Source organism: Diadema antillarum, unplaced genomic scaffold, assembly GCF_040938485.1.
Source record: "Diadema antillarum isolate AM-2024a unplaced genomic scaffold, OU_Dant_1.0 seq00001003_RagTag, whole genome shotgun sequence".
Lineage (NCBI taxonomy): Eukaryota > Metazoa > Echinodermata > Echinoidea > Diadematoida > Diadematidae > Diadema > Diadema antillarum.
Genome location: NW_027271841.1, coordinates 1,088,101 through 1,108,269, shown reverse-complemented (window position 1 = coordinate 1,108,269; position 20,169 = coordinate 1,088,101). Strand labels below are relative to the sequence as shown.

Genomic DNA, 20,169 nt, shown 5'->3' with positions numbered 1-20,169 from the left:
CAAATTTGGGATAATATTGGGCAAAACTGACAGAGATACGTGTACATGAATGTCAACATCAACTTACGTCATGAAATTAAATTCCACTTTATTTCAGTTGACAATATGATGACGTTGATTATACCACCAAAATCAAAATAATGAAATTCTAAATGTTATGTATAATTCACATGCTTTTGGAATATGTAATAAAAACATGGGGTTCCCCAGTAGTTTGAAGAGCTATGGTGAACAAAATGAAGGAAGGCATGTTCTTTTCCCTATACTTGCACATAGACTTGCGTACGGAATTTAAGCTTTGGCGCATGTGTATTGCTTTGTTATTGGTCAAGATTGAACGGCAATCAAAGGATATCACTGCTGGATGATTCAGGAATCCACATCACCGAAGAAAGTGTACTTTTTTTCGCACTGTGTGTGCAAAAACGCGCAGAGCAACGTGCATAAGCGGAAATTTTGAAACGCTTAAAATTGTCTGAAATGTATAGAATTGGTCGGGATGTTGTTTTGAGCATTTTAAGATTTTGATGCTTGCGACATGACAGCCTGACTGATATGCCCTGTGTGAAATGATGCATTATGACATGATCACTAAGTATAAAGTTAAGATATTCCAAAACATACCTCACAAAGACAACAGGGTCAGAGGCAGTTGCAGTGATGACAGCAAAAGCTTGCCAACTCATCGAGTTCGCCCGTTGAATTATAAGACATATCTAGGTCCCTGATGCTGTCCAGACCTATTGATAGACTCTGATACAGGGTAGGGATTCTAGATTTCTGTTGAGCACTCTAACCTTTGAAGACTAATATAGATTCTGATATGTGCCTATGTAGAATTTCAACAATTTACACAATATAATCAGACAAACTTCCCAAATGTGAAGATTCAGGAGAGTGAAGAAAAAAAAGGGTTTCTACCTCATTACACTTCTTATCACATTCCCTTCTAAAAGTCACAGGTCTAGGCCTGCAGTCTCCAAAGATCCTGTGGTCAGGATTTTCAGAGGTTTATTTAACCAAGGCAAATAGCTTGGTGGTCTTCTTCGAAAGTAGTAGGCCTGAAGTAGTCCTCACTATTATAAACTAGAACTTCAATTTTTTTTTTTCCAGTGGCCTATGTCTGTACACATGAATCTGCACTATTTGGTATCCATGTAGATATCTCAAATTCCATGTTACCAAATTGCACCAAAATCACAGGAAACAATTTAATGGCTTATTTCAATACACTCATGAAGGTAAATTTACATCAAATCAGTTATCACGACCTATTGTTATCGATGGTGAATGTACATCATTGCTACAACAACTAACTATCACTCTTTGCGAGCTTTCCAGAGTCACTGCTTGCACAATCTAAAATCATTCCCTGTCCTTCACATATTAAAAACATTTCACTTTTTAAACAACTTCGAAATCCATCTTAAAAGTAATGACAGTCAATGATGATAGCAAGTCCAGCTCTTCCTCAAATTGCAGCCATGCGACAGCAGTCTGATATGTATACGTGTGTACAAGAGTGCGTGCATTGCCCAGCTGCTCAGCCTCATGGCCGCAGCTGTTTCGAGTAGCCACGGAAGTGAGCCCTGAGCGCAGCGCCTTTCTAGCAAGTCGAATTGATGCACGTAATGTACAGCTTTGTACATCACTGAGCATGCAAACACAGTCTTGGTCTAGTACAAGGTATGTGATCAGTGCGATGGGTGTAACAAAAGCATGGGAAATTGGAATGATAGCAAATATTAACCAAGATTAATGCCAAATACAAAGAAAATATAAAGGAAATTCAACAAAAATTCACTTTTCTAGAATTATGAAAGAGCAATGGACCAACCGCTTTCAGAAAGCAGGGGGAATAATTGCTACCCTTAGCATATGTCAATATCAAGTTGATGGAATTTGTAATTTTTATGGAAAATGGATTTTTGTAGAATTTTCTTTATATTTTCTTGGTATTGTTGTCCACTCATACGTCATAACCTCTAGTAGTCTCCTCATCCAGCGGTTCCAACACCAAAACTTTAAAAATTCATAACTTTTGCATCGATTGTCCGATTTTCTTCAAACTTTCACTGATGTGTTCTACTAATGTTGCTGCTTTCACTCAATCCACATTGCTCTTGGGGTTTATCTTCCCTTTAAGATGTTGAAATCCCTATCCTGAATATTTTACTATTGGGCATTTCCACGATAAAGTGGACATGACCATCAAATTTTCAAAATAGTCAAATCTCATTCATTTTGGTATCAAATGAAAGCTTAAGGACTGAATTTTTCATATTTGACCATCTTGTTAAAAAATTACATCATTAACCTTGCTAAATATGTGCATAAAATCAGCATGATTAAATTTGACATAAATATCTGAAAAATATAATGAAGTTAAATGAATGTAGCATGAGAAAATGAAACAGGAGGTAAAAAATTTGCCTTTGTTTTCAGAGTTTAAGGGTTGAACATCATTACCAAATCATCAAAGTGCAAGATTTTCAGTGTGTTAAGCTTCAGCGAACATCGCAAATACGATCATCAATAATGTCACAGTGTTACGGTAAAAACTGATGTTTTTAGTATTGTTTGAAAATTACAAACACAAAAGGGTTTATTTTGATAGCCCAAATCATGACCACATGTAGCTACCATATACAAGTACTAGAATGATGGTAACTCATTTTGTTAATTAATTAAAGCTCATTAAAATGTGTCATGGTGTTACAGTGACTGTAACACCATGACTATAACACCGTGACTTGCATTGCAATAACACAGGACACACACTGGATTACACATGATAATTAACTGTTGAAGTGACCATCTGATTTCTCTGTCACATTTACTCAAAAGATAGAGGTTTTTCAAGGATTGTTCATAACAGATGGGTCAAGCTATATCCACAAAGATTATCACTTGTACTTGTTGCCAGCATCATGCAATTTTAACCCTTTCTGTGCCAAAAATCGAGAACTGTGTTTACAATGCAGTGGGGTTTGATATGCCAATCAACACTCAGAGCACATTGTGGGTTAAAATGGAAGCAGTCCACTCACAGTGTGCCACCTACCAGATTCATAACTATCCTTTTCTATCCTTTTTTAACTATCCATTTCTGAAGGTTTTGAACTTTTAATTACGGTAAAGGCATCAGTTTCAGTTGAGTTAATACCCTTTGTTTGATATTTTTATCATAATTGACCATTTTATCACATGGTTTGAATCTTCTTTTGTAGACTCAAATGTGTTCCTAACATGATAAACAGTCTGAAGTCTTGCTGCAGCTTCCCTGGTATCCTAAAGAATTACTTAGGGCATACTGAAGCTAGATCGATGTGTCCACCAAAAGTTAAACTCACTGGAATACTACTTTCCTGTGCATGGTGCTGTGCACAATCTTTTAATACAAGTTTCGCCATTAAGAGCCACACTCACTTGGATTTATGTGTATGAATAAGAATTTGCATTGTAATCATTTTTGTGTACATGTTCATTTTCCAGTACATCTTTGAAAAAGAATAATAATTATGGTACATTTTGTACCACACAAATTGCTTGAATGATTCTTTTTATTACCCACGCCGATGAAAATCGGCAGGGGGTTATGTAAAGGGTTCCGTATGTTTGTTTGTTTGTTTGTTTGTTTGTTTGTTTGTTTGTTTGTTTGTGTACAAGATAACAAGAGAACGGGTAAACGGATTTGCACGAAATGTTCAGGGGATGTCTGGATAATGACAGGAAAGAATCGATTATATTTTGGTGATAATCGGTTGACCCTTGCAAATTCTGTGCGACCTTTAAGTTTTGACCCCATGGTATAGTGACCACTCCGAAAATTTCCCGTTTCTCACTTTGCGATTTTCCGCTACCATACGAAAACATAAACTCCCAAACGATCGGACTTCGCTGCTCAAATGTTCGTAAGAATTCCGAAATTTACGTTTAGGCCTATTTGAAGGACTATGTCCTTCTGGATTTATGAAAGTTCGTTCTCTGTCGTCACAAACTGGCCCGTATTTTGATGATTTTTCAAATTAAAATTGATTGTTTTTTTCGTTGGAGGAGCATTTGCTCGGTCGCAGTCACACTGCACGATATGCGCGCTCAATGTCAATGCGTGTGCAAGGCCGCTGAAAATGCATCGCGCTCTACCCTGTTGGTGCAAAATAGCATCGGGGACGTTGCGGCGCTCGTTGGTGACCGAATACTGGTGCAGTAGACATTTGCATTTAACCCTTGCATTGAATAATTCCCGTAGACACTAATCATAGGGGTAATTGCCTAGGGGGTACGTAAATTTTGTTTTTCTTTTGCGCTTTTGTGGATACCATCAAAGATCGTACACTCATACGACCTTTGATATCAACACACTCTCGGCTTGCTATAAGCAAAATATCCCGCGAGAAAACGGCGTATTTCTCGATTTTTAGCGCTTTTTCAGCGACCCGTCGCGTAGACAATACTCTAAAACTGGACTTAATTCGCGCGCGCTTGGAAAAGTTCCGAATCTGCACTTTTGACGGTGGAATTTGGGATTTTCGATGGATTTTTGGAGGAGACTAAAGGACTTTCCTGTGGTGAATGAGTGTTACCGTATGTGAAATGATGTGATTTGCGTGTGATGTGACTGTAGAACCAAAGATCGTACACTTCAGTGTACGATCTTTGGTAGAACGCACTGGCTGGTGATAAAGGACACTGGCAATTAAGTGACCGAATTCTGGTAGATGACCGAATGCACAGTATGTTTACCCCGACTTTGTACAAGGCGTGGGTCTGCCGCCTTTGACGGCCCCTCTCTAGTTACCCACGCCGATGAAAATCGGCAGGGGGTTATGTAAAGGGTTCCGTATGTTTGTTTGTTTGTTTGTTTGTTTGTTTGTTTTTTTGTTTGTTTGTTTGTTTGTTTGTTTGTTTGTTTGTGTGTTTGTTTGTTTGTTTGTTTGTTTGTGTACAAGATAACAAGAGAACGGGTAAACGGATTTGCACGAAATGTTCAGGGGATGTCTGGATAATGACAGGAAAGAATCGATTAGATTTTGGTGATAATCGGTTGACCCTTGCAAATTCTGTGCGACCTTTAAGTTTTGACCCCATGGTATAGTGACCACTCCAAAAATTTCCCGTTTCTCACTTTGCGATTTTCCGCTACCATACGAAAACAAACTCCCAAACGATTGGACTTCGCTGCTCAAATGTTCGTAAGAATTCCGAAATTTACGTTTAGGCCTATTTGAAGGACTATGTCCTTCTGGATTTATGAAAGTTCGTTCTCCGTCGTCACAAACTGGCCCGTATTTTGATGATTTTTCAAATCAAAATTGATTGTTTTTTTCGTTGGAGGAGCATTTGCTCGGTCGCAGTCACACTGCACGATATGCGCGCTCAATGTCAATGCGTGTGCAAGGCCGCTGAAAATGCATCGCGCTCTACCCTGTTGGTGCAAAATAGCATCGGGGACGTTGCGGCGCTCGTTGGTGACCGAATACTGGTGTAGTAGACATTTGCATTTAACCCTTGCATTGAATAATTCCCGTAGACACTAATCATAGGGGTAATTGCCTAGGGGGTACGTAAATTTTGTTTTTCTTTTGCGCTTTTGTGGATACCATCAAAGATCGTACACTCATACGACCTTTGATATCAACACACTCTCGGCTTGCTATACTTGCTGTACAAGGCGTGGGTCTGCCGCCTTTGACGGCCCCTCTCTAGTTGCTACTGAAATTGCTATTAAAGTGGGTTCACCTGGCTTTGTGACCAAAGGTATTAAAATCAAAGTTTCAAATTTGTATGTCATCTTTAAATATATACAAATTGGACTTTTAAAGAGTAGTTGTAAACCCTAAAAGTTCACTCAGAAATATTTAACAAGCTTTCAATGATGATAGAGTGAATTATGTCTCAAAACATAAAGTATATTTTTCTGTAAGAGCAGTGTTCCTGACTGTAACGTGTACAAACGTATATGACATGTCACGGCGTTACAGTGCAAAGTTTTTCTTTACTTTGTTGTTTTTGATAATCTGTTATGATTTCAGTATTTTTCTGTTTTATCTGGAAGTGTTATACTGTGATGTCAAACATTCATCATGAATCATCATTTCATTCTACCTAATGGAGAAACACTATGAGCTGAAAGTAAGACAACAGGATTCTCCATAGGTTTTCTACACACATTTCAGAGGTCACGGTGTTACAGTCACGGTGTTACGGTGCACTTATTTAAAATCTATGTCATAATTTTCCTGTCAATTGACTCTTTAATCAAATTTTACTTCATTATTATCATTGAGTCTCTAGTACATCCCATGAACAGATCCACTTATCAAAATGTTCATTAACTTCACAGAGTTTTGTCAGTAAACAAAGTGCACAAAAACCTATGTCCATTTTGCGTCACGGTGTCACAGTGGTAATTAATCGTGCATAACTCATTTACCACAGCAGTTTTTCTTCCTTTTTGTTTTGTTTTAAAAATTGCTTATGATGATATGCATAGATACACAATAAGAAATTTTTCTCAAGTGTTACATTTTGATTATTATTTACATTTGATGAGTGAAATTATACTCAAAAGTGTCACAGTGTTATCGTGGAATTGCCCTATTTTGACTTAGATAAGATTGATGCAAATTGACCCATATGTACGATCTTTTCATCGCACACGGTGATCTCTATTACAGTCCCACATATACAGATTCGTGTAAGTTTTCCACACAGGAAACCTATGGCAAAACTGTGCACAATACATTGCAGTCTGAATGCTAGTATACACTGTATAAATCTTGATTGAGTATATGCGTCCGTGTTGGAAACAGATGACGTACTGATCAAGCGAGGCTATGCGAGGCGCTAGCTAGATCTCTCCCTCGTACATGCGATATACCCAGAGCCTTTTCCACTTCCGGGTTTTTGCGATCGCGATCGCAGTCAACAAGATACTTGATATCTATAGCCAAAAAAAATAATAAAAAAACATAGGGTCGGCGGAATTTTTAGGGTTGGGCAGGTTACACCAATGTAAATTTTTTTTTTTTTTTTTTGCCTTATCGTCATCGACCATCATGCAGCCCTTTTGGCCTACCCCTATCTTTGTATGCAGCCAGCACTACAGCGGCAGCAATGGCAAAAGCAGCCCGGTCTTGGTTGTTTACGTTCTGCTTCAGGGTCAAAATCACCTATAAATATTCATAACTGTTTGAATTTGAGGATCACATGAGTCAGTATCATCTCCTCAGCATGTTAAGGGCTACCGTAACATCACAATATTTGGGCTTGTCAGCTCATTAGCATGAATGGCACAAAAAAGGGACATTTTTAAAATACAAAAATTACAGACTACACCATGAAATTCTGTTTGTATTTTAGCACCTGGTTTTCATTAGAATTGGAAAAAAAATGCATTACCATGAAAATGCCAGTACACTTTCCTTTTAAAATCTGCAGTCCATAACCAATGCTTTTCACATAGTTAAGCGAGTATGACACGAGTTCCTTTGCATGCTACACCAACTTCACAAAAAGGGTAAATGGGGTGTTAGCACTATTAAAGTGATTGATGAATATTCTGTGGTTATAACCTAAATACTTCATGTACTGCAATAACATAGCTTTTTAATAGCCCATACTCACCCCAGGGTAGCTGCTTTGGTGGTAGAGAATGGATGAAATGTATTGCCACTTTACTGATGTCTTGAAAAGTTCTGTGCATGTGCATTTGTCCTGCTTGGTAGGATGGCTCAGGTGGAAATGGATCCCACACAATATCACCATTTGTCTCCCCAAATCCACTACATGAACAAATGAAGGAGCACAGCAACAATGCCATAATAGGATATCCACAATATGTTCTGCTATCAAGATTAGTCCTTAAAGACATTGTTGTCTGTCTTTCACTTGATTTTCTGGAGTCAAAGATATCAATCTTGCAATGATCAAATGTATACTTCCCTAGGTTTGTTCAACGCAGAGTGGACAACTGGTGACAGGACGTCAAACTGATGGTACTCTATTATCTCTGAAAGGTGTTTCCCACATGTAATTCTTCTTCTGGGCCAGTAGGCTCTCCATACATTAGTTCTGCATAGAGAAACACATCAAAGATATAGACACAAAAGAATTAACCATCCCCAAAAAGTGATTCATCAGATTTAAACACATGCTATTATTCTTTTGAATAATTCATGTTCCATTGAAAAAGAATTCTACTGCTGCATGCAAAGACGAAAGAAAAGAGAAGAGGGGGAAAAACAGACGTATGAAAGACAATGTATTTACGTGTTATAAAACAAAAATCTGGTGAGATTTCTGAAGTCAACTATAACATACATGTCTAAGTGTAACTGTAACCTGAATTCTCATTTCAGTGAAAGCCCTGTAACTTCAGTTCAAATTTTTCATCCAAACTTTGTTTCAATCAATGATATCTCCTGATTTTTCAAGCAGAATATTCACTTTCCCTCAACCCACTTCTTTTTTGAAAGCAAAAAGCAACTACAAATGTCGCTATGGCAGCTGGTATGCCTCCGCCATAATGCATGGTTCTCCTAACAGGTCTATAGTACAATGTCTTGACAATGTGTGATGACAGTTTCAGAGAATTGGAAAGATATTAAATGACAGGTTTGTCACAAATGTGTAGAATGTTCACTTTTCTTGAACTAGGTTTTAAAGGACAAGTTCACCTTCATAGACATGTGGGTTGAGTGAATGCAGCAATAATAGTAGAACACATCAGTGAGAGTTTGAGCAATATTGGACAATCCGTTAAAAAGTTATAAATTTTTGAAGTTTCTGCTCAGTCACGGCTGGATGAAAAGACTACTATAGCTTGTGATGTCGCATGAGTACAACGATATAAAGAAAGAATTCAAAGAAAATTCAACATGTTTCCATTTTTCTCGCATAACAAAAGAACACTCGACTGGGGGAATAATATTACCCTCTAACATATGTCAGTAGCAAGTCGAAGAAATGTGCACTTTATTCAAAAAGTAAAGCTTTGTGAAATTCTCTTTTTATTTTCCTTATATAGTTGTACGCATGTGACATCATACACTGTAGTAGTCTTCTCTTCCAGCAGTAACTGCGCAGATACTTAAAATATTTGTAACTTTTGAACGGATTGTACAATTTTCCTCAAACTTTCACTGATGTGTTCTACTAAAAATTGCTGCATTCTCTCAATCCTTATATATATGAAGGTGGACTTGTCCTTAACTGGATGAATGGCTATATTATCTAAGAGTGCAGGCATTTGGGGATTTGAGGATTTTTACTTGACTTTTGACCCTTTATGCATTGAGTATTTTCAAGGTATGGAGAAAAGTGCAATTTCAGTATTAAAAAATAAAATATTAGCATATAACCTGGTCTTTGACCCTTGACCCTATGACCCTAAAATTCCAAAGAAAATCACCGTCAAGTAGAACATGCATGAATATGTACTAAGTTTCATGATGATACCTTGAGTCACTTTCGAGATATGGAGGAAGAAGTAAAATTTACCACTTTCACTTGACCTTTAACCTTTGGTAAGAAACTTCTCTGAGAGTCTATATCGGATAGATACATGAAGTTTCATGAAAAATCCTGTGCAGGCATTGCATAAATATGAGGGAAATAGTGAAACTTTGATAAGTTGACCTTGACCTTTGATCCCTGACCTTTGACCCATGGCCCCAAATTCCTGAGATAATCCCCTTAAGTCAGTACATGCATATGTACTATGTTCCATGAAGATACCTTGAACCATTTGCGAGATACGGAGAAAAAAGTGAAATTTTTACATTTTTGACCTCATGACCCAAGACTCTCTCTGGAGAATCTTTATTTGGTAGTACAACTGTACATGTATACTCTAAAAAGTTTCAAGATAAGAGACCCGTGGGTCTCGCTCTCACCTGAGTATCGCAAGTTCACCTTCCAAGCATTCTTGCAGACTCTTACCTGAGAACATTGAAAACTTGGGGCCGGGGGGGGGGGGGGGGGGGGGGGGGGGGCAGCTTTGAGAACTGGGTGCATGGTGTCCATAATTTGCATATTCCATCGCAAGAGACCTGCGGGGTCTTGCGCTCACCTGAGTATCGCAAGTTCACCTTCCATGCATTCTTGCAGACTCTTACCTGAGAACATTGGAAACTTATGGTGGAGGGAAGCTTTGAGAGCTGGCATGCTACCTGTCAATTTGGTGAATATTCATCGAGGGGTTTGACGTTTCCAATGATTATGAACATGCACAATTTACATCACCATTTGGACCCATCCAATCCCACTTCCCTGGGTCCTAAGGGGGGAAGGACTCCCCTGATTCTGCCATGAACAAACTTGAAACAACAGTCATCAATATACTGACTCATGGTATTAACTTAGCTCAATCACTTCTGGTTCTAGAGAAAATCTTTAAAGATTCCTTACTGGGGGGGGGGACCCCTGGGGGCCCCGCAGGTGGGGTATGGTGCCCATTTGATGAAATTGAGATTCTAGCCCCCTAGGGATGCTACCTGCCAAGTTTGGTGAAAACTCATCATGGGGTTCTCAAGAAAAAGATTCACAATTTAGGTCACAATTTAGGCCCCCTGGGGCCCTCCAGGTGGGGCATGGTGCCCATTTGATGGGAATGAGATTCTTTCCCCCGAGGGATGCTACCTGCCAAGTTTGTTGAAAAATTCATCATGCCATTTTCAAGAAAAAGATGAAAATGTACAATTTGGGCCCCATTAGGACCCCCTCCAAACCCCCCCTCCCCTGGGTCCCAAGGGGGGGGGGGGGCACCTCTGATTCCACCATGAACAAACTTGAAACTACAGTCATCAATGTACTAACTCATAGTATTAACCTAGCTCTATCACTTCTGGTTTTAGAGAAGATTTTTTAAGATTCCTTAATTTTGGGGAGTTTGGGCCCCACTGGGAGTTTGGGCCCCACTGGGGCCCCCCAGGTGGGGTATGGTGCCCACTTGAACAAATTGAGATCCTATCCCCCTAGGGATGCTACCTGCCAAGTTTGGTGAAAATCTGTCATGGGGTTCTCAAGAAGAAGATGATAATGTAAAAAGTTTACGCACGACGCACGCTGGACGCCGGACGAAGAGGGATCACAATAGCTCACTTGAGCATTCGGCTCAGGTGAGCTGAAAAGACTTAAAGCTCCATCACTTCTGATTCTAGGGAAGAATATTATTGCATATTCCTTAATTTAGGAGGTATGGAGCCCCTGGGGCCCCTAAGGTAAGCATGGTGCCCATTCAAACACTTTGAGACCCTATTCCCCTAGGAATGCTACTTGCCAAGTTTGGTGAAAATCCATTACGCTGTTTTCAGCAAAAAGATGAAAATGTAAAATTTACGTCTGCATTTGGATTCTCCCCCCCCCCTCCCCCCGACTCCAAGGGGGTGGAAGGGCAGCCCTGGATCTGCAATGAACAAACTTGGAACTACAGTCATCAATGTACAAACTCATAGTAACTTTGCTTTATCACTTCTGGTTCTAGAGACGAAGAATTGTAAATATTCCTTAATGTTTGGGGGGGGGGGGGATTGGGCCCCCAAGAGGCCCCCAAGAGGCCCCAAAGGAGAGCATGGGGCCCTGTCGAACAAATTGAGATCTTGACCCCCTGGCATGCTACCTGCTAAGTTTGGTGAATAATATTCATCAAGGGGTTTTCAAGAAGAATATGTACATGTACAATTTAAGTCCCCATTTGGACCCATCACACCCCACTCCCCTGGGCCCCGGGAAGGGGGGGGGGGGGCATCCTTGATTCTGCCTTGAACAAACTTGAAACAGCATCAATATACTGACTCATTGTAGTGACTTAGCTCAATCACTACTGGTTCTAGTGAAAATCTTTTAAAGATTCCTTGCTGGGGTGGGTTAGGTCCCCATAGGGGCCCCTCCAGGTGGGGCATGGTGCCCATTTGATGGAATTGATATTCTATCCCCCTAGGGATGCTACCTGCCAAGTTTGGTGAAAATTCATCATGTGGTTTTCAAGAAAAAGATGAAAATGTACAATTTAGGTCCCATTAGGATCCCTCCCCACCAGATTTTGCCGTGAACAAACTTGAAACTACAGTCATCAATGTACTATTTAAAACTCAGAGTATTAACTTTATCACTTCTGGTTCTAGAGAAAAAGATTTTTTAAGATTCCTTAATTTTTTTTTGGGGGCCCCCAGGTGGGGCATGGTGCCTATTTGAACAAATTGAGATTCTATCCCCCTAGGGATATTACCTGCAAGTTTGGTGATAATCGGTCATTGGGTTCTCAAGAAGAAGATGAAAATGTAAAAAGTAAATGCACAACGCATGACGCACAATGCACAACGCACGAAGCACGCCGGACGAAGAGCAATTGCAATAGCTCACTTGAACCAAGCTAGAATTACCTTCAGGCATTGCATAGCATTTGACCTTGACCTTTTGACCTTTGGCCTTGAGCATGTGCACCGAAATGTTGACTGGCACAACTTTGCCACTTATACATACGAGGTGTGTAAGAAAAGTTCCAGGACTGGTGTCATAAAGATTTATTTCAAACCAAAACTTCAAACTAAGAAGTTTCACCTTCAAAGTAATCTATCTGGAGTATTTAACTGTGATCTCAGCTCTCTGTAGCCATCAGATTTTTTTCCACATAATTTTGTATATTGTACATCCTCTGTTTCGGGTCGTTCAGCAATGATAACAGAGCAACAAACAAACTTGAAGTTTCTGGTAAGGTTGGAGAAAACTCTATCAGAAGCGCTGAGATTGCTGCAGCAAGTGTACGGAGATGAGACGATGACAGGCACACATGTTTTTGAGGGGTGCAAGAGTTGGTAAGGATGAGAGGACATGGAAGATGACCCCAGGAGCGGAAGGCCCGTAACGACCAAAACTTAGGTCAACATCGAGCGTGTCAGGTAGATGGTGTGTGGCGATCGTCAGCTGATTGTTTGAATGATGGCAAATGAGTTGGGAATGAAACTTGCATGGGTCAATTCTTCTGGTCATCACTCAGGAGTTTTGGCATCATCTTTGCGCAGATTTTCCACATGTCCAGATCTTCAGAGAGAATCTTCCAGATGCTGTCTCGATTCATGCCCAGCTCATTTGCCATCATTCGAACAGCCAGCTGGCAATCCCCACACATCATCTGTCTGTCTCGCACCAGCAATTAGTTAAGTGATTGCTTTTTGTCGCACCTAAATTTTGATCGTTTTCTAGTTGTCTATACATGGATATGGACTATCCTCAGCTCCTAAAAACGTGAGTATACATCGTAAATTCAAAAGGCTGGTCTAGACTAGGATCGTAAGAATCTAGAGCTATGTGTACATTATATCAGGGGACACTCCAAAAAAAACCCGAGAACAACGCCAAATACCACACTCTCCCCGCACAGACCAAAGAAAACACACGTAAACAAATGCAATCGTCGACAGCTGAATCACAGACCATATCGCAGATTGAATTAATATTTTAGATGGTTGCTATCGGCAAGCGTAATTACGCTCTTTTTAGAGCAATTTGTGCTCTCCGTGATTGGCTGCCTGTATTCTGTAATTTACCCCTTTAAAAATATTGTTAAAGATTTTTTCTCTTTTTTTTGGTTAAATTTTCACAAAAATCCAACTGTTTTGTGCATTTGGTCATGCTTTTCTCATTTGTGTCAACTGTAACATCGGTTTAGCATTTCATCTTTGCTTTCTTCACAATTACCTTGATGCATTTCAAATTTGTGCTAATGGCATCCTTTAAAGGACAAGTTCACCTTCATTAACATAAGGATTGAGAGAATGTAGCAATATTAGTAGAACACATCATTGAAAGTTTGACGAAAATCGGACAATCCGTTCAAAAGTTATGAATTTTTGAAGTTTTTGTGCAGTAACCGCTGGATGAGAAGACTACTGCAGTGTGTGAATAACTTAGATGTCACATGCGTACAACAATGTAAGGAAAATATAAAGAGAATTTCACAAAATTTCATCTTTGGAAAAAAGTACACATTCCCCCGACTCGTTACCGACAAATGTTATGGGTAATATTATTCCCCCTGCCTTTAGAAAGAGGCAAGTCAAGTGCTCTATTATTATGCGAAAAAAATGAAAATATGTTGAATTTTCTTTACATTTTCTTTATACTGTTGTACGCATATGACTCACAAGCTGTAGTAGTCTCCTCATCCAGCGGTTCCAACACAAAAAATTTTAAAAATTCATAACTTTTGCATCGATTGTCCAATTTTCCTCAAACTTTCACTGATGTGTTCTACTAATATTGCTGCATTCTCTCAATCCTTATGTTTATGAAGGTGAACTTGTCCTTTAAATCATCATACTCTTTCCCATAGCCAATGCATTCATAAATACAAAGACAGATGCAAAGGACCAAAATGATATTGGATGAGCATTCTACTTAAAACTACAGTCACCAATCTACTTACTTATGGTATCAAATAATTATATAGCTCTATATAATCCTATCCCCCTACGGACGCTGCCCGCCAAGTTTGGTGAAAATCCGTTATAATGGGGTTTTCAAGAAACTGAAAGTGTAAAAATTTTATGCACAACACATACGTTTGTAACAGACGCCAGATGATGAATCATTGCAACAGCTCACTTGAGCCTGACTCAGGTGAGCTAAAAAGTCTGTTCTATTTTAATGAAAATTGTAGCTCTTACATAAATTTATTAATCCCATACACAGTTTGCATGGAAAATAAAAGTCCTTGCTGTTAATTCCATTGTCAGTACACTACCATCTTCCCACAGGTATTGGTCACTATAATGGTTCCTTTATTCTGTACTGTATTCTAGCAGACACATAATTACAGGAGTCGCAGGTTTTATATTGTAGGGGAGCTTTGGTCAAGGGTACGGCTCATGGTTGGGTCAAAGGTCAAGGGCTTGCCCTTCACTTTTTTTTTTCCAGGTGGTCAGCTAGGCTACTTGAGCAGGGGTTACAGGTGGCCAAGTGGATCTTTAGGTTAGGATCTTTAGATTACCAGTATTATGCATATATGACTACTTCTTGAAGTATATGCCTATAATGAGGAATATTAGCTTCAAGACGGACTTTAACAGAGTTTTTATAGGAGTACAACACAGTGGCATATTATGTAAAATTAAAAGGGAAGTCTGCCTAAAAAGCAAGTCTGTCTGGATAAAAAGAGAAAAATTAGAGGAACAGGATAAGATATGTTTGACCAGATTCTGACAAAAAAAAAACAGAATACAAGTATAGTGATATATGCATAATTATGTCAATTACATCATCCAAATCATATGTACAGACATTGTAATTTGTCGTAAATTTTACCTATCAGTATACAATGTATATCTGCCTCTGAAGATCGTATTTTGCTTTGATTCCTTAATAAACCACAAAAAAAAATAAATAAATAAAAAATACATTTCAAAATTCATTGTACACTGAACGACCAACGAAACAATTTGACATGTCCATGATGTAGCATGTCAGATCATCTTCCATTTGCTATAGGTGTACAGAATTATACAAATTTTCATTTTCCTCTTTTGATAGATTGATGATGAAATATGTCCATGAAGGGGTGTAAAAAAAAAAATCAACTGAATTTTACTGCCAGTAAATATGGGTACTGCAAACTACAGGGTGTCTCAAATAAAATGATACACTTTTAAAATGGCCCCAAAACAGAAATTTTTATTGAATTTTGGTAAAAAAAAATATTGGGGTGGATAGCTAGATGTCTCTCCTATCATATGTGACCCTGCACCACAAAACGAACAAAAAGTCGCCAGACATGGATTTTTAGTTAAGGTCAGATTCTGAAAGAGCAGACTCTAAGCTTTAAAATGATAACTCAATCCAAATGGACTCTCCTAGCCTATCTAAATATTGGAAAGAAAGTACACACTCTTGATAAGTGTGAACTGAGAAAAGAAGCTCTGAAGAACAGGGTCTATTCAAGCGCTTAATCTTTACCAAGCGCGCTAGCTGTGCGATGAATGGAACAGATAACAAGATGATAACCACCAGACCAACAACAATGAAGGGATTATCAGATTAAGCTGAATTTGTACCTGCTTTATTAACATATTCTGTTGATGACCAACGCCATCTTTCAAAGCAGTAGTGATATCCCTTCTAAAGATATTGGAGTCGAAAGTGATGAGCATGGACAGGGTTTTTAAGAAATGAAAACAGGACTCTTTGAGAAACACCTTATCACATTATTCTACCAAACAAGGCAAGTGCCAAATTGTGTCTCGCCCATTCGCGTACAAGGAATTAATATTCTTTATAACTCCCAGAAGTTAATTGACCTGCTTATGACCTTTGACCTTGTGGTGACCTTCAACACCCCAAGGGACATTTACCATCCAAGTTTGGTCACAAACGGACAAAGGGATCAAAAGTAATGAGCCATAATCGAAACGCGCCATAAAAACTTAACATTGGGCCCTAAAAATTTGTTGACCCCTTTCTGTGACTTTTGACCTTGTGATGACCTTTAAATCCCCAAGGGACATCTACCATCCAAGTTTGGTCACAAACGGACATAGGGATCAAAAGTTATGAGCCACAAAGCGCGCCCTAAAAACACAATATTGGGCCCTAAAAGTTTGACCCTGTCTGTGACCTTTGACCTTGGACGACCTTCACCTCCCCAAGGCACATCTTCCATCTAAGTTTGGTCATAAACGGACAAAGGGATCAAAAGTAATGAGCTATAATCGAAACGCGCCATAAAAACTTAACATTGGGCCCTAAAAATTTGTTGACCCCTTTCTGTGACCTTTGACCTTGTGATGACCTTTAAATCCCCAAGGGACATCTACCATCCAAGTTTGGTCACAAACGGACATAGGGATCAAAAGTTATGAGCCACAAAGCGCGCCCTAAAAACACAATATTGGGCCCTAAAAGTTTGACCCTGTCTGTGACCTTTGACCTTGGACGACCTTCACCTCCCCAAGGGACATCTTCCATCTAAGTTTGGTCACAAACGGACAAAGGGATCAAAAGTTATGAGCCATAAACGAAATGCGCCCTAAAAACTTAACATTGGGCCCTAAAAACTTAACATTGGGCCCTAAAAGTTCGTTGACCCCTATCTGTGACCTTTGACCTTGTGGTTACCTTCAACTTCGCAAGAGACATCTACCATCACCCCAGTTTGATTGCCATTGTAGCAACATGTGCTGAGTTACGTGTGATACGAGTCTTGCAAGTAAACTTTAACGTATGACCTCAAATGACCTTTGACCTTATTATGTGACCTCTTAAGGCACCATAACATGAAGGTACCCCTAGTGCATCCATCACCAAGTTTGATTGCCATTGTAGCAACATGTGTCGAGTTACGTGTGATAAGAGAGTCTTGCAAGTAAACTTTAACATATGACCTCAAATGACCTTTGACCTTATCCTGTGACCTCCAACGGCACCATAACATGAAGGTACCCCCAGTGCATCTATGACCCAAGTTAGGTTGTAATCCAAGCAACTTAAGTGAAGTTATTTGTCAAAAGAGAGTCTTGCAGGTAAACTTAACATAGAAAAGAGTCTTCCACATACTCTTTAATATATGACCTCAAATGACCTTTGACATCACATGACCTCCGACAACACCATAACATGGAGATACCCCTAGTGCTTCTATCACCCAAGTGTGGCTGCCATTGCTGTAACAGTTGCCAAGTTATGCATCATAAGAGAGTCTTGCAGGTAAACTTTAACATTTGTGACGGACGACGGACGGACGCCATTTGGATCCCTTAGTCTCGCCTTCACCTCCAGTGGGCGAGACAAAAAGTGTTCCAGAAAAACTGCTTAAAACCCAATTTCCTTATCGTTTTATGATCCCAAACTTTAGTATAATGTAGAAGATGACTTGCTCTTTCAGAAAATATGAACAAGTCAAGATTGGCTAGGTTGACCTATTTCACATATTTTCAGCTCTCACGCAAAATTATGACATAAAAAAAAGAAAATATTTCATGCTTTAGTGAGCACCATCCACTTTCATAAATGTGAAAATTACAAATTAGGAATTGACTACCTACTTTGGTTGAAGTAAAAGTGTGTGTTGGTGGGAGTGTGTTTGTGTGTGTGTGTGTGAGATGGGTCACAATTTAGGAAGGCATACACTGTATTTCATTGTCCTAGGTCCATCCTTAGGCATTTTGCTCCACTCCAAACCATTCATCCCACATTTCCTAGCCCCAGACTCTAACATGTCTAGTGGGGGCACTCCAAGGTGCAGGTCTTTATTGCTATGCCACAAGCCCTCTGATTATAATTATTGTGCAGCCTACTTTTCATGTCCTTTACATCTAAAAACCTTAGAAGTAAGTGGGCAGTGCTCACCCAAGCATGAAATGTTTTCAGACATTTTAGTGTCATATGATAGAAAAAACCTTCAGCTAATCATATGTATTAAAATATCTCAAGAATTATTATTTTTTATTATTTTTTTTTAGTGGGAGGGCCATTTTAAAAGTATAATTTTTGACACCCTGTAATGCTGTATATTATGCAGTACCTTTTTATGCCTCTGACAAGAAGTTGTGCCAGAGGCATTATGTTTTTGGGTTGTCCGTACGTACGTACGTCCCCATTCGTTTACGCGATACGTAACTTGAGTAATATTTACTTCAATTTTACCAAACTTGGTCCAAGTATAAAGTATGATGGGGCAATTACTTGATTAGATTTTGGCTGAAATCGACTTAAGTCCGAAGGTCAAATCATAAAATTGTATCTGTTTACGCGATAACTCAAGACTGGACAAAGCAAATTTCACCAAACTAGTGAAATCGGACAGAGGCCAAAGGTCAAAGATCAAGGTCAAATCCTACAATTTATCTGTTCACGCGATAACTCAAGACAGGATGAAGCAACTTTCACCAAACTTGCTCCAAGGATAACGTATGGTGGGGCAATTAATTGAGTAGTTTTTTAGTGAAATTGGCAAGAGGTCAAAGGTCAAAAAGGTCAAGGTCAATGCTAAAAATGTAGCTTTTTCCCCCACATATATGCAATGTCCGAAGGTATTTTTTGAAATTTAGTGTAGACATGAACTACTGCAAAACATTCTCCAGAGATAGTTTCATGTCATGATGTCAAAGGTCATAAGGTCAAAGGTCAGGTGAAAATGTTACACATTTTTCACTTTTCTTGCAAATTGTTCAATGTATCTTCATGGAACTTGGTACATATGCATACATACTGACTGGCAGGGATTATCTAGGGAATTTATAAGTCATGGGTCAATGGTCAGGGGATCAAGGTCAAGGTCAACTCCTCAAACTCTCACTATTTCCCTCATATAATAGTATATATGCAATGCTTGCAGGATTATTTTTAAAACTTCATATATACATGTATTACTTAATGGAGATTCTTTGCCAGAAGGTCAAAGGTCAAAGGTTAAGGGTGAACGACCAGGCTAAAATGTAAAAAAAAAAAATGTATTGTATGTACTGTAATTACACTTTTTCTTCATACCTTGAAAATTACTCAATGCATTAACTTATAAAAGGGTCAAAAGTCCAGTAAAAATCCTCAATTCCCCAAATACATGTACCTGCACTATAGCAAACCTAGTTCAAGGAAAGTGAACATTCAAGACATGTGTGACAAACCTGTCATTTCATTATTTTGCCAGTTATGTGAAACTGTCATCACACATTGTGAGGACATTGTACTATACACCTATTAGAACTATGCATTATGGCAGAGGCATACCAGTCGCCATAGCGACATTTCCAGTTTTTTTTTTTTTACTTAAAACTATTTGATATTTCTGTAAAACTCACAATCAGAATCAATTCATTTTCACAACTTTTGTCCCATGAATATACTTTTAGTTTTTAGTTTATAGTTTTTGCAACTTTAGATTTAAGTGAATGACTTGATATTTAGAACAAAAACATACTTTTGAGAGATTTCTTGAGAACATTTCCGATTAGGGGAACAAAAACAAGAGTCAAAATTCGAGCAATCCAAAGTTTTCACTAATGATGCATATTCATATTTACCAAACACTCAATTTCTAATTCTCTTGAAGGAGTTTGTGCCTTCGAAATTGTTGGTTTTTTTGTTTTTTTTATTTAACAGATGGCATCATACAAATACTGTGATTCACCACCATCATTTGACTGCTTTGTACAGCCACTTGGGATACCTTTGATT

The 20,169-nt window shown here is 38.9% G+C and overlaps 1 long non-coding RNA gene across 1 annotated transcript in view; it reads right to left on the bottom strand.

Annotated features, from left to right (window-relative positions):
- The window catches only part of LOC139742488 (uncharacterized), a 91,266-nt gene that overhangs the window by 69,636 nt on the left and 1,461 nt on the right, over positions 1 to 20,169 (bottom strand). Inside the window, exon 2 of the long non-coding RNA XR_011711706.1 lies at positions 7,630 to 8,076. This is a non-coding gene — a long non-coding RNA (uncharacterized lncRNA). The remainder of the gene's footprint in view (positions 1 to 7,629; positions 8,077 to 20,169) is intronic.